Source organism: Podarcis gaigeae (genome assembly GCF_964106915.1).
Source record: "Podarcis gaigeae genome assembly, chromosome: 4".
Classification (NCBI taxonomy): domain Eukaryota; kingdom Metazoa; phylum Chordata; class Lepidosauria; order Squamata; family Lacertidae; genus Podarcis; species Podarcis gaigeae.
This window is the reverse complement of record NC_139677.1, coordinates 72,189,472-72,202,358: the sequence shown is the minus strand read 5'-3', so window position 1 is coordinate 72,202,358 and position 12,887 is coordinate 72,189,472. Positions and strand designations below refer to the sequence as shown.

At 41.9% G+C, this 12,887-nt stretch overlaps 1 long non-coding RNA gene across 1 annotated transcript; it reads left to right on the top strand.

Annotated features, from left to right (window-relative positions):
* The first annotated feature begins 2,525 nt into the window (after positions 1–2,525).
* Positions 2,526–9,703, top strand: LOC310843895. Its single transcript, XR_014563754.1, has 3 exons — positions 2,526–2,678; positions 8,725–8,831; positions 9,574–9,703. It is a non-coding gene; the product is annotated as an uncharacterized lncRNA (long non-coding RNA).
* The last annotated feature ends 3,184 nt before the right edge of the window (positions 9,704–12,887 follow it).

Sequence of the window (12,887 nt, the reverse complement as noted above, 5' to 3'; positions counted from 1 at the left end):
ACTTTGGCCACCTCATGAGAAGAGAAGACTCCCTGGAGAAGACCCTGATGTTGGGAAAGATGGAGGGCACAAGGAGAAGGGGACGGCAGAGGACGAGATGGTTGGATAGTGTTTTCGAGGTTACCAGCATGAGTTTGACCAAACTGCGGGAGGCAGTGGAGGAAAGAGGTGCCTGGCGTTCTCTGGTCCATGGGGTCACGAAGAGTCGGACACGACTAAACGACTAAACAACAACAACAACAACATGGAGTTATCTGACCCCTGAGTCGTCTGAAGGCAATCCTGTATAGGGAAGGGTTTTTTTAAAATGTGTAATGTTTAATTATTATTTTTATATGTTGGAAGCTGCCCAGAGTGGCAGGGGCAACCCAGTAAGATGTGCGGGATATAAATAGTAAAATTATCATTAGGGAATGGGATGTCCCTGTTTTCATCAGAGAAATGTTGGTGGGTATGATATAGACCTGAAGATATTACCTCCAGATTTTTGTCATAGCTTTTAAATATACTTACTCAAGTGGGAGAACCCTGATCTGGATGACTATGATTTGGAATCAGTCACTGTCCCCCTCAGTCATTCTTCTAATTTCCTTTTGCTCAGAGGTTCTTCTCTACTCAAAAGGGGAGCATCTCAGCATTTGTAGGAACCACAGATTTTGGTATCTGGGACATTGTCATGCTCAGGAGAGTCCCTGCTGCCAAGAACACTGTAACATGTAGCTTCCATGGAACCTGACATCTGTACTCGGGCACTATGGGAAGCTATATTTCCCATGAAGCCTAGTTCCTGGGACATTGATGTTTCTGAGTTCCATTCACCAGCAATGATAGACATACAGAGACAATTTCTAGTGATGCTTCTGTCATCTGCTAAATTTTGAAGGGAAGGGAGTAGAAAGTTCACAGGGGAAAGGAGTTGGTGACTAATGAGTCCTGGTACTGTGGACCACAGGATGGGGACAGATATTTGGTCCATGTTATGTTCCTGATTATATCACCGGGAGTTTGGCAGTGTTATGAATCTCAAACTTTGGCTTGTTAAAAATATCAGCCTAGTTCCGCTTCAATCTGAAAGGAGTTCGCTCATCACCAACAGTAGACTGCATGTGTTTTCTTCTGTGGCACATTCACCCTGTTGACAATAACAGCTATGTAAGGACCAGAAAGTTGTGCTTGTGGGAAAGCGGCACACACCTGATAATGCTTATAAGGAACTGTCTGGGTCAACACTTAAATTTCTATCTTCTATGGCAGAAATATGCCATGTTTAAGAGGATCAGTACCTGAAAAGCAAATAATAGAAGCTACATATATCGAACATTTTTGACTGAAACTCCTACCTACAGCAGGTGGCAGGAAGATTTGCTTGCCATTAGTGACCAGTCCTGCACCATGTTCACACAAACATTAGATATATAATGTAAAGTGTGCACACAGTAATCTTCTCATTCTATGCAGCAGAGACTTCCAACATGCTGAGCATTCTCAGTGCTGCACAAATGAACATGTCATTTTAGGCAATGAAGTTAGGAATCGAGAATGGCCCATTGGAGATACATGCTCAGGAAATGGTGCCTTATCTCTGCCCCACAGCATCGTTCTCTGGCAAATACAAGATTGTTGTATCCAGCAAGCAAAGGCCCGCCGTGTATCTCCCCAAGCCATGGCAAAAGTCCTGAAAGCTTTGCAACTGGGGAGCAGTTTCATCTACTAATACTTCTGCTTTGGAGGCCAAATGAAACCAGCACTGCCTGTGGCATATGTTATCCCCAGCTATTCATTCCACATTGCTCTCTACAAATGAGATGTCATGAGCAGCGTAAGGATTTCTGATTCCAAAGGATAGCTTGCTTTGCCTATCTATTTTGAAAGCGGCATATTTTGTTAACACATCTATTTCTAAAACAAAATATTAAAATGTTTTTATTGGAAAAGTAAGGGTGAGTTCTCATTCTAACATCATCTTAATATTTAGGTTGATTTTTGCCAGTTATACATTTTACTGACCTGCTCCTACCAATTAAATATAAGCTCCTTGATCCACAGTTGTTGGTTGGCTTTTAGCAAATATGAAGTGCCAGAAACCATGTTCTCTCCATCCCACCCTTTATATTAGAATGTGTTTACAACAAGACACTAACTTAGCAAAGCAAACCTCCACATTTAGCAGGATTGAACTAAGTGAAAATAAATATTTTGACATGCGGGCACTGCATTGCCACAAAATAAAGATCCTGAGTAGATGTGATTTATATCTGTTTAAAGAAATCCTTGTAGTTTCAGTTATTTTTGAAGTGTAAATAGGAACAAACAGAAATCAAAAGCATTTCAAAGTCATAGAAACTCATTCTCGTCCCTGAAAATGAACTGGAACAAGCATATCTACATTCCTCTCATTTTTTGCATTGCATCTAAATATAGACATTATGCATTGCTTGGTGTTGTAAAAGTTGATCCATTAATCACCATGGTCACAATCAAGGAAGCCTAAGCGATTCCATTCCTTTCAACAGATGTCATTCAAGAACACCTAGAAGTGTACTGCTTTTAAAATTTTGAATGCCTTTCCAGAGGACAATTCAGGCTCTCGTACAAAATATTCCTCACTTGAATTGCCATTTCATCTCCATCTTACAATAAAAAGATGGGGAAAATCTACTGAATCACCTTGACTGTAGGTAAGTCAGAAGGCCCTTTCAGGAGTGGCCTCTGGGGGTAAACTGAATGTGTGGCTGTGCTCCAATGCAATTGCACTATCTAGCTCAATGTGAACTTTGCACATTAGCAGAAAGAAACCTGACAGTCTCCAAGGTTCAGAGTCACTTAGAGAGTAGAGAGACTGGAATTGCATGGGGTGAGAACGCATGATGAGAGCTTACATCCCACAGAAAAAGAAGCTCCACAACCTCTTAAGGCTAGTAATGTCTGGTCTTTTAGGGTGGAGTACTACTGCACCAACCTCAGCCTGCTCCCACTGGCCTGACTTTTTACTTACAACCTGTTGGTCTACTTGCCCTACCAGTCCCAATGGACACCAGCCACCATCGCCTAGGGCTATAGGTAGATGTTATTCTTGCATGTATAACATACTGCTATTGTTTACAGCATCTTAAAAAGCAGAGACATCACCTTGCCGACAAAGGTCTGTATAGTTAAAGCTATGGATTTCCCAGTAGTGATGTATGGAAGTGAGAGCTGGACCATAAAGAAGGCTGATCACTGAAGAATTGATGCTTTTGAATTATGGTGTTGGAGGAGACTCTTGAGAGTCCCATGGACTGCAAGAAGATCAAACCTATCCATTCTTAAGGAAATCAGCCCTGAGTGCTCACTGGAAGGACAGATCGTGAAGCTGAGGCTCCAATACTTTGGCCACCTCATGAGAAGAGAAGACTCCCTGGAAAAGACCCTGATGTTGGGAAAGATGGAGGGCACAAGGAGAAGGGGGCGACAGAGGACGAGATGGTTGGACAGTGTTCTCGAAGTTACCAGCATGAGTTTGACCAAACTGCGAGAGGCAGTGGAAGACAGGAGTGCCCGGCGTGCTCTGGTCCATGGGGCACAAAGAGTCATAGAATCATAGAATCATAGAGTTGGAAGAGACCACAAGGGCCATCGAGTCCAACCCCCTGCCAAGCAGGAAACACCATCAGAGCACTCCTGACATATGGTTGTCAAACCTCTGCTTAAAGACCTCCAAAGAAGGAGACTCCACCACACTCCTTGGCAGCAAATTCCACTGTCGAACAGCTCTTATTGTCAGGAAGTTCTTCCTAATGTTTAGGTGGAATCTTCTTTCTTGTAGTTTGGAACCATTGCTCCGTGTCCGCTTCTCTGGAGCAGCAGAAAACAACCTTTATCCCTTCTCTATGTGACATCCTTTTATATATTTGAACACAGCTATCATATCACCCCTTAACCTCCTCTTCTCCAGGCTAAACATGCCCAGCTCCCTTAGCCGTTCCTCATAAGGCATCGTTTCCAGGCCTTTAACCATTTTGGTTGCCCTCCTCTGGACACGTTCCAGTTTGTCAGTGTCCTTCTTGAACTGTGGTGCCCAGAACTGGACACAGTACTCCAGGTGAGGTCTGACCAGAGCAGAATACACTGGCACTATTACTTCCCTTGATCTAGATGCTATACTCCTATTAATGCAGCCCAGAATTGCATTGGCCTTTTTAGCTGCTGCGTCACACTGTTGGCTCATGTCAAGTTTGTGGTCAACCAAGACTCCTAGATCCTTTTCACATGTACTGCTCTCAAGCCAGGTGTCACCCATCTTGTATTTGTGCCTCTCATTTTTTTTGCCCAAGTGCAATACTTTCCTTTTTCCCTGTTAAAATTCATCTTGTTTGTTTTGGCCCAGTTCTCTAATCTGTCAAGGTCATTTTGAAGTGTGATCCTGTCCTCTGGGGTGTTAGCCACCCCTCCCATTTTGGTGTCATCTGCAAATTTGATCAGGATGCCCTTGAGTCCATCATCCAAGTCGTTGATAAAGATGTTGAATAAGACCGGGCCCAAGACAGAACCCTGTGACACCCCACTAGTCACTCTTCTCCAGGATGAAGAGGAACCATTGATGAGCACCCTTTGGGTTCGGTCAGTCAGCCATTTACAAATCCACTGAGTGGTAGCATAGTCAAGACCGCATTTTACCAGCTTCTTTACAAGAATATCATGGGGCACCTTGTCAAATGCCTTGCTGAAATCAAGGTAGGCTACATCCACTGCATTCCCTTCATCTACCAGGCTTGTAATTCTGTCAAAAAACGAGATCAGGTTAGTCTGACATGACTTATTTTTCAGAAATCCATGCTGACTATTGGTGATCACAGCATTCCTTTCTAGGTGCCCACAGACTGTTTGCTTAATGATCTGCTCCAGAATCTTCCCTGGTATTGATGTCAGACTGACTGGGCGGTAATTATTTGGGTCCTCTCTTTTCCCCTTTTTGAAAATAGGGACAACAAGTTCTAGGACTCCAGCCAGTTTGGCATTTAGTGTCAGATAAACCTATACTTGTGAATAAATAATCATCTCTTTCTCTCTCTCCCCCACCCTTACAAAGTAGGGAAATAATCTTAATCCTTGTTTTCTATCAGCCTACCAAAATAAAATCATTGAATAATAGAATTGTAGTTTGAAGGGACCTGAGGGTCATCTAGTCCAACCCCCTGCGATGCAGGGATCTCAACTAGATCATACATGATAAATGATCATCCAACCTCTGCTTTAAAACATCCATGTAAGGAAAGTCCACCATGGGAGTCTGTTCCACTGCCAAACAACTCTTACTGTGAGAAAGCTCTTCCCGGTGTTTAGTCAGAATCTCTGTTCTTGTAAGTTGAAGCCATCAGTACTGGTCCTAGCCTCCAGAGCAGGAGAAAATAATCTTGTTCCTTTCTCCATGTGACAGCCATGGGTCTGTACAGAGTAAGAATGAAATGGCATAAAGGTGACTTCAGAAAAAAAATGCATGAGCTCTGAAATAGAACTCGGAAGGCATAACAGGAGACAAGCAAGCAAGGGGGTCTGATTTTCTTGATGGTCTCAGAAACTACGCATAAACTACCCCTTCTGACCAAATCAGATCTCTGCTTAAAAAGAAAAAAGAGCTCTTAGGCTCTCATGTGGCAGTCTGCCAAATATTCATGATAAGCTTGTATTGCTCATTGCTTGAGCAGCCAAACAATGACCTGCATTGTTCCAATATCAACCAGGGAGTGGCTCCCCAGACATTTTTTTTTAAAGAAAACCCCCAAAGTATTTTAAGAACAGAAAACAGGACCCAATTAGGGTTGCTTTGACTAAGCTAGCCAAAAGGCATATCTACACTAAAAATTTGGTGATAATGAGATCTCATGTTCCCCTCCAAAACAGAGATGAAGAGACTGACTATTTTCTCATCTGCTGCCAGGCTGAATTTTTATCTCTGGCACTTTGCAGGCAAGACCAGAAGAAAAACAAAATATACGCAAATAGCCCCCACCTTTATTTTGGACTTTTGCATTAATTGCTGTAAAGCAGCTAAATTTAAAAAAATGTCTCAGTTCACTAGACAGCACAGCAAAACATTTATAACGGAGTCGGTCTGCAATCCTATGCTCCATCTCGAAAGAATGTGATCACAATAATCCTTTTATTAAGCTTTGTGGTAACCTAGGAAAAACTCAGGCCTCTCTATACAGCTCATGGGTTTATTGCCACGCCTCACATCCCTCCCTAAACCTGTCCTTGTCAAGTCCTTGACTGGATAGAGAAAAGACACCCTAAGACCTCCTCAAGAAGGGAAGCAGCAGCAGCTTTGACTTTTGCATGGCTGAAATGCAGTCTACTAAAAGGACCCCTGACAGTTAAGACCAGTTGCGAACGACTCTGGGGTTGCGGTGCTCATCTCACTTTACTGGCTGAGGGAGCCAATGTTTGTCTGCAGACAGTTTTTCTGGGTCATGTGGCCAGCATGACTAAGCTGCTTCTGGTGAAACCAGAGCAGTGCACAGAAATACCGGAGCGGTACCTATTTATCTACTTGCATTTTGACATGCTTTTGAACTGCTAGGTTGGCAGGAGCTGGACTGAACAATGGGAGCTCACCCAGTCACAGGGATTCAAACCACCGATCTTCTAATCAGCAAGCCCTAGGCTCAGTGGTTTACACCACAACGTCACCCTACGTCCCCATGCAATCTACTATATAGCGTAAAAGTCACACCAGCTCTTCCACCCATTTTACCTTTGACACTGCCCCCTGCTGGCATGTGACCCCTGGAAGGATGCCCATGAGGGAACGCAGCCCTTGCGTTGAAAAGTTCTCCACCCAAGTTTTAAGTACTTCAGGGGGGTTCAATTTTGGAGCTGAATTTAAACCCTCCCCTTTCTTTTCATATTGAATTGAACTCAGGCGCAACTGGCGCCCCCCACCATGGCCACCTATGAAAGTTGTGCTTCATCTCAAATCCTTAACACATTTGGCAAACTCAGAATGAGGAAAACAAATTATCCTGGAACCACATTATTGAGCCAACTGTAGCTGTCCAGGAAAAGTCCTTCCCAGTCCTATAAAAATAGAATAATTTAGTTGAAGTCCATCAATGGGTAGGAACAGTAAGATGTCTGAAAGGCCAGTCCACTGTAACTTGATAAAAGACCAAAAGAGTGCATTGTCCTGCCATCCCACCCATTGGCCAGTTCAAGCAACTAGCAATAAAAAGGGCGAATTGGATATGATAGCGTAGGGGTTGAAATTCATCCCAAAGCATCTCCTTGGTCTGACTCTTCAACTCTGCCCTAGGAAATGTGCCAGTCCTTGTGCATCTGCTCACCACCAGTCTGTGTGATGGCACTGGAGAGACAAATTAACCCAACTAATGCAACATCTCTGGAGCTCATTCGCAGTCATTAGATAAGAGTTCTTATTAAAGACCAGACCCTGGAGCTAGAGTCTGAATGTCTAGTCTCACTCTCATAAATGCAAGCAATGCCAAACTTGCTCAAACTGAAGGACTGTGAGTTCCTAGACATTTTTTTAAAAGAAGAATTCTGAGTAATACAAGCTGCCTGTCTTGGCGATGAGAGAAGGGTTATTGTCCCACAAGCCAACTTTATCTAGAACTTGAGATCTTTTTCCTGAGGGGGGAGGGAAGAAATGGCTGTGTTCTAGGTAGGGATGTAGAAGAAATTTAGTTTACATTTAAAGGAGAAGCCACATCAGTTACATCCCCCCTCCCCCGCATCTGTACTCTAACGGCAACATGGTCATCCTTGGAAATTCACACTTCTCTGAATTTTGCAATGCATTTCTCCAGCCAGGTGTTGTGATCAAGGATGCATATACTAGGGTAAGGTGCACACCAAAAAGCATATATTGATGAAAATATACAAATATACAGGGGAAAGTGTGAGTTAGGCAAAAGTGCGTACAAGAATGTGTTAAAAATGTGTGCACTAAACTGCTGATGATGTGAATTGTGAATAACTGGAATTAAGCCTGGGGCACGGGGGGACGCAACCAGAATTGACAGATTTGCCCATCCCTAACTGGGCTTTGGTTGTCTGCCTGCTGCTGCTCCCCCTCCTTCCTGTATCCTGCCACCTATATTCTTTTGCATGATAGTAATGAGATGTACTATTTAGTGCTGCCACTGTCTATGTGACATATTTTTGAAACAAAATAATAATAATAATAAATCCTTCCAGATACCTACCTTCAGATAGGTATCTGAAGAAGTGTGCATGCACATGAAAGTTCATACCAAATTTAGTTGGTCTCTAAGGTGCTACTGGAAGGAATTTTTATTTTTATTTTGCTTCGACTATGGCAGACCAACACGGCTATTTACCTGTAACTATATTTTGTAAAGTGAGAGAGAGGAAGCATATTCTACAAACAGGAAATATATATTTCTTATTGTGTTTCTTATTTATAATTTCTCCTTATTAGGGCTTCTAGCTTATCATTCCATTGAAGGATGTACAGCAAATGACACGATCAGAAAGAATACAGCTAAGATGCTTCGGAAGAACTATTTCCTCTCAAAATCTGAATAAGGCTTCTAAATTTCCATAAAAATGAGGGGAGAAGAAACATTATTATGTCTTTCTACATCTTTTTTGTGCACCCCCCTACTTACTTACTTTCCTGCCTTCAAATCATGCACAAGGTGACTCATACGAATATTATCAAAATATTTTCTGTTTCAATTTTGACTCCTTCTTACTCCCCAGTTTTGATCAATTACTCAATTTCCAAGAAAGGGTGTAGATGACAGCTTTCCAAGAGAAACTCCCAGAAAAAAAAGATAGTATCCAGATTTACCAAAACACATCTGAAGGTAGGTGAATTATTATTAAATTGTTATCATTCCACAATGGTACCCTACAATGCTATTTGGTGGAATATTTACTTTTTTAACAAATGGACAGTTATTTGGCAGAGTGGGCTTCTGCTTATGAACATGCTCAGTCTCACACTTGCCCATAGTTAGGAACATAAAAAGAGCTCTGCTGGATCAGAGCAAAGACCCAACTTGCCCGGCATTCTGTTCTCACAGTGGCCAACCAGAAGCATATGGGAAGCCTTCAAGCAATTTGTATTGAGGAAAGTTCACATGCTTGTTGTACTGTGTTCTGCTGATGGAATTCTAGAGATGGCGGTGGCTCCAGCAAATGTGGCAGTTTCACATTACAAGAATATGCTTGTGGGGATGTGTAAAACAGGGGATGCTCATACATAGGGCATCTAATGCCACCGTTTCATGTCTAAGGATGGACATATCTATTTCCAAACCATGCAACTTCTTTCCCAGGCTAGGAAGCCCTGTGGCTCTGTCTAATTCTGGTGAACCTCTTCTCTGCTCTCCCAACTGTCCACATAGCAGCGGTCATTCTTTCAGGCTGCAGCAAAGGGAATCAGGGGCACTCTGGGATCTGCTGAAAGGCCAGCTTCTTTTTCTAAACAGCTTCCATTCCAGTTGGTCATAAGGATTATTAAGGAACCTTAAGAATTGTTGTCTGAGTTTTCCAGCTTTCCTCTTCCTTCCTCATCCCTTTATCCTTTTGTATCATTTCTTTTAGAAGACGATCCTGAAGGAAGAGACTGTCTTATTTTTTTACTGATTGTTTCTGAGCTGATCTGGGAGCCTTTTCGCCTGAAGAGCAAAGTAAAAACACTTCAAATAAATAATAAATATAAATTAATATTTCAGTGTGTTCTGTGTTCTTCAAGTATTATATCTTGGGGAGACGTTAAAAAAAATTCACCCCTTGAGCTTCTCATCAACTGCTTACTCAATTACACCTTCAATTATTCATAGTCTTGTTTTGGATACAAAAGTATCTGCAAGATCAACACAAGATTGTTTATTATATTCTTCTTTACCCCTTCCTTGCATATTTAATTGCTGTCACTCTAAGGGATCATGTGTGCTTCTCAGAAGATTCTCAGCTATGACAAGAATACTTGTTTCTCATTTACAATAAATTGTGTTTGAAAGGGAGCAGAGAAAAGGATAGAGCATTGCTATTTTCTCTTAATTATTCACCTTGCCACAAATCACTCACAAGACCTGTTTCATTTGGCATAACTGTTTAGTTGCTTAAGGACGCAGAAAGTTGTTAGGAGAACCCCTCACGGAGTTACAATTCCCAGCAACGTCAATAGATTGTAGTTCCCAGGAGGATTGGGGGGGGGGGGAGAGACATGACTGTAAAAGTGTTATAAGAGTGCTTTAGATGTATGGTGTGGGTGCAACCAAAACCAGCCTTCTCCAACATGGTGCACTCTAAATGTTTTAGACTGCAGTGCCCACTACCTCCAGCCAGCATGGCCAATTGTTAGGCATGATGGGAGTTGTAGTCCAGCAACATTTAGTGGGTATTAGATTGGGTAACAATGAATAAAATGGTGGACTGGCAAAAGCCCTTACAATTCTCTGACATACTTATACCGGGTATATACTGGAGATTCCAAGAAACCAAGAGATCAGTGCAGTTTTGAAATCAATGCTTAAAATCAGTGCAGATTTGGAAGCTGAAAACTTCCTCCTTGATCTCAGGCATCATTAAGCAAAATATGGTTACACTAAGTTAAGAAGGTATCCAAATACATAGTGAACATGCAACTTCCCAGAATATATTGTAGTTATAATGCAATGTTCATGCTTTCTTTTAAGTATCGGAAGAGGAGCATTAGTGTTAATTTCTTGATTTTGTATCGGTTTCTACAGTTACTGCACTGCACTGATGTTTTCTTGGTTTCCTGCTGGTTTATAATTCTGAAAGTGATAACATATGCTCCTATTGCCACTTTTTCCAGTTAGCTAGTACCATTCACCCTACAGTAAATACTTGCACTAGTTGAATACATTCTTTTAATATCTGCACGGTGATTCAGACCTAAGTTAAGGGCCCTTATCTGAACTGTAAATGTTGCAAAAATTGATTAACATATTTGAATGTCTTCTGTATTATTAAATAAAGAAAGCAGAGAAAGCGTTGTGAGTAATAAAATATCTAATTTTTTACTAGGCTGATATGGAAGTGCTTGTGATTGTGAAACAGTGTCCAACAACTTGGCATTAAGCTATTGTGGCAAGTGTGTTATAGAGAAACTCAAATCCTCAATTAGGGCTGGACAGGAGAGAATCTTACCCTCAAACATTAATATCTTTCTGTTATAATGAGAACCTAGCAAAACAAAACACACACTACTCCATTAATAAATATGTAGACCCAATAATGGAGGTACACAAAGCCTTTTTGGGGTGCTATGAACTCCTGTGTTCAACAGCAAAGTGGGTAAGTGAGGAACCATGTAGAGTCTCCCTGGCCTCCCTGTACACTCCTCCCTAACATGTAGAACATGGATGTCTGTGGGGAGGGGAGCATTATATGTTTGTGCAAAGGCTTCCATGGAATTTGAAACTCCCAAAGTTCAAGTGTTCTTTTTCCTCGGTGTTGTTGAACATAGGATCTCATAATGCCAGAATGCAATAACTTTTTCCAGTGATGCTCTCATTCCTAAAGTTTTCTTTTATACTTATAGAGTTAATGATGACCAAGTTTTACTCTGAAACCCCTGTTCTGTTATGATGGTTTCATTAGTGGCTTATGTTAATAGTAGCTAGAATAAAGTTTGACTTATATATTCACACATAAATTTATGGGGAATATTCATGTAGCAATGTCTTGAGTTTCAAGCTCCATTAGCTATATTCCTTGTCAATACTGAATAATGATTTTGGCATTTTCATATACATGTCTGTTGTGTAGGAGTAGCAATATGCAAGCATACCCAACAGCTTTACAAAGGGGAAGGTTGAAATTGCAGTTTTGTTGTTGCCTTCTCACTAACTTCAGTTTGTCTGCAATGCTGTTTTCATCACCCTACTTCATCTCTAGACATAAGTGTTTTTACTTGACATTATGTAAGATGATAAACCTTTTCCTGCTCTCAAAATTGTCTTCAGCATTCTCCTTTGAAAATATTCGTGTTACAAAATTCACTGATAATTAGGTATCTGGGTTCCAAAGACATTTGATTTCAATTGTTGATATTTGACAATATTTACAGCTGATGTGCAGTGAATGGGATTTCATAGTTGACCATATCTGAGGGATGAAAGTTTATGACTGCCAAAATCAAAACTGTCAGCAGATGTTAACAAGTCTAACAAGTGAGGTTCACCATTTTGAGATGAATGTTTCACATTTCAAACAGTGAAATAAGCTCCTTGCTCTCAGAGAACAAGCCTGTTCCCTGGTGGCCAAGATAGCTGACCTGGAGAAAGTGAAAGAGACAAAAATGTCCCATGTGACCTTTCATAATGGTGCCATTCCACTCCCACTGTGGCAGTTCCTCTGCTGTCATGGAGAATGAGGGTCTTATGAAAGCTTGAGAAAGTAAAGTGATCTCTTAGAAGAAAACCAGTAGGACCAGGTGCGCAGCCTGGGAGTCATTTTGGACTCACAGCTGTCCATAGAGGCACAGGTTAATTTTGTGTCCAGGGCGGCTGTCTACCGGCTCCACCTGGTACACAGGCTGAGACCTTACCTGCCTGCGGACTGTCTTGCCAGAGTGGTGCATGCTCTGGTTGTCTCCTGCTTGGACTACTGCAATGTGCTCTACATGGGACTACCTTTGGAGGTGACCCGGAAACTGCAATTAATCCAGAATGCGGCAGCTAGATTAGTGACTGCCTCCTCCTCTCCAATTATTTCCCAACTTTCCCCCTCATCTTCCTCTGAGCTGTAACCTCCCTCAAACCTCTGTTGTAATGCTGAACTGTCTTCTTCTCTGGAAGCATCAGGCTGTGGAGGCAGTCTCCACCATTCCTCCTCTGCCCAGTCCCTGACACGCTACCTAGATGATCAGAGGCAGTAATGCTTCT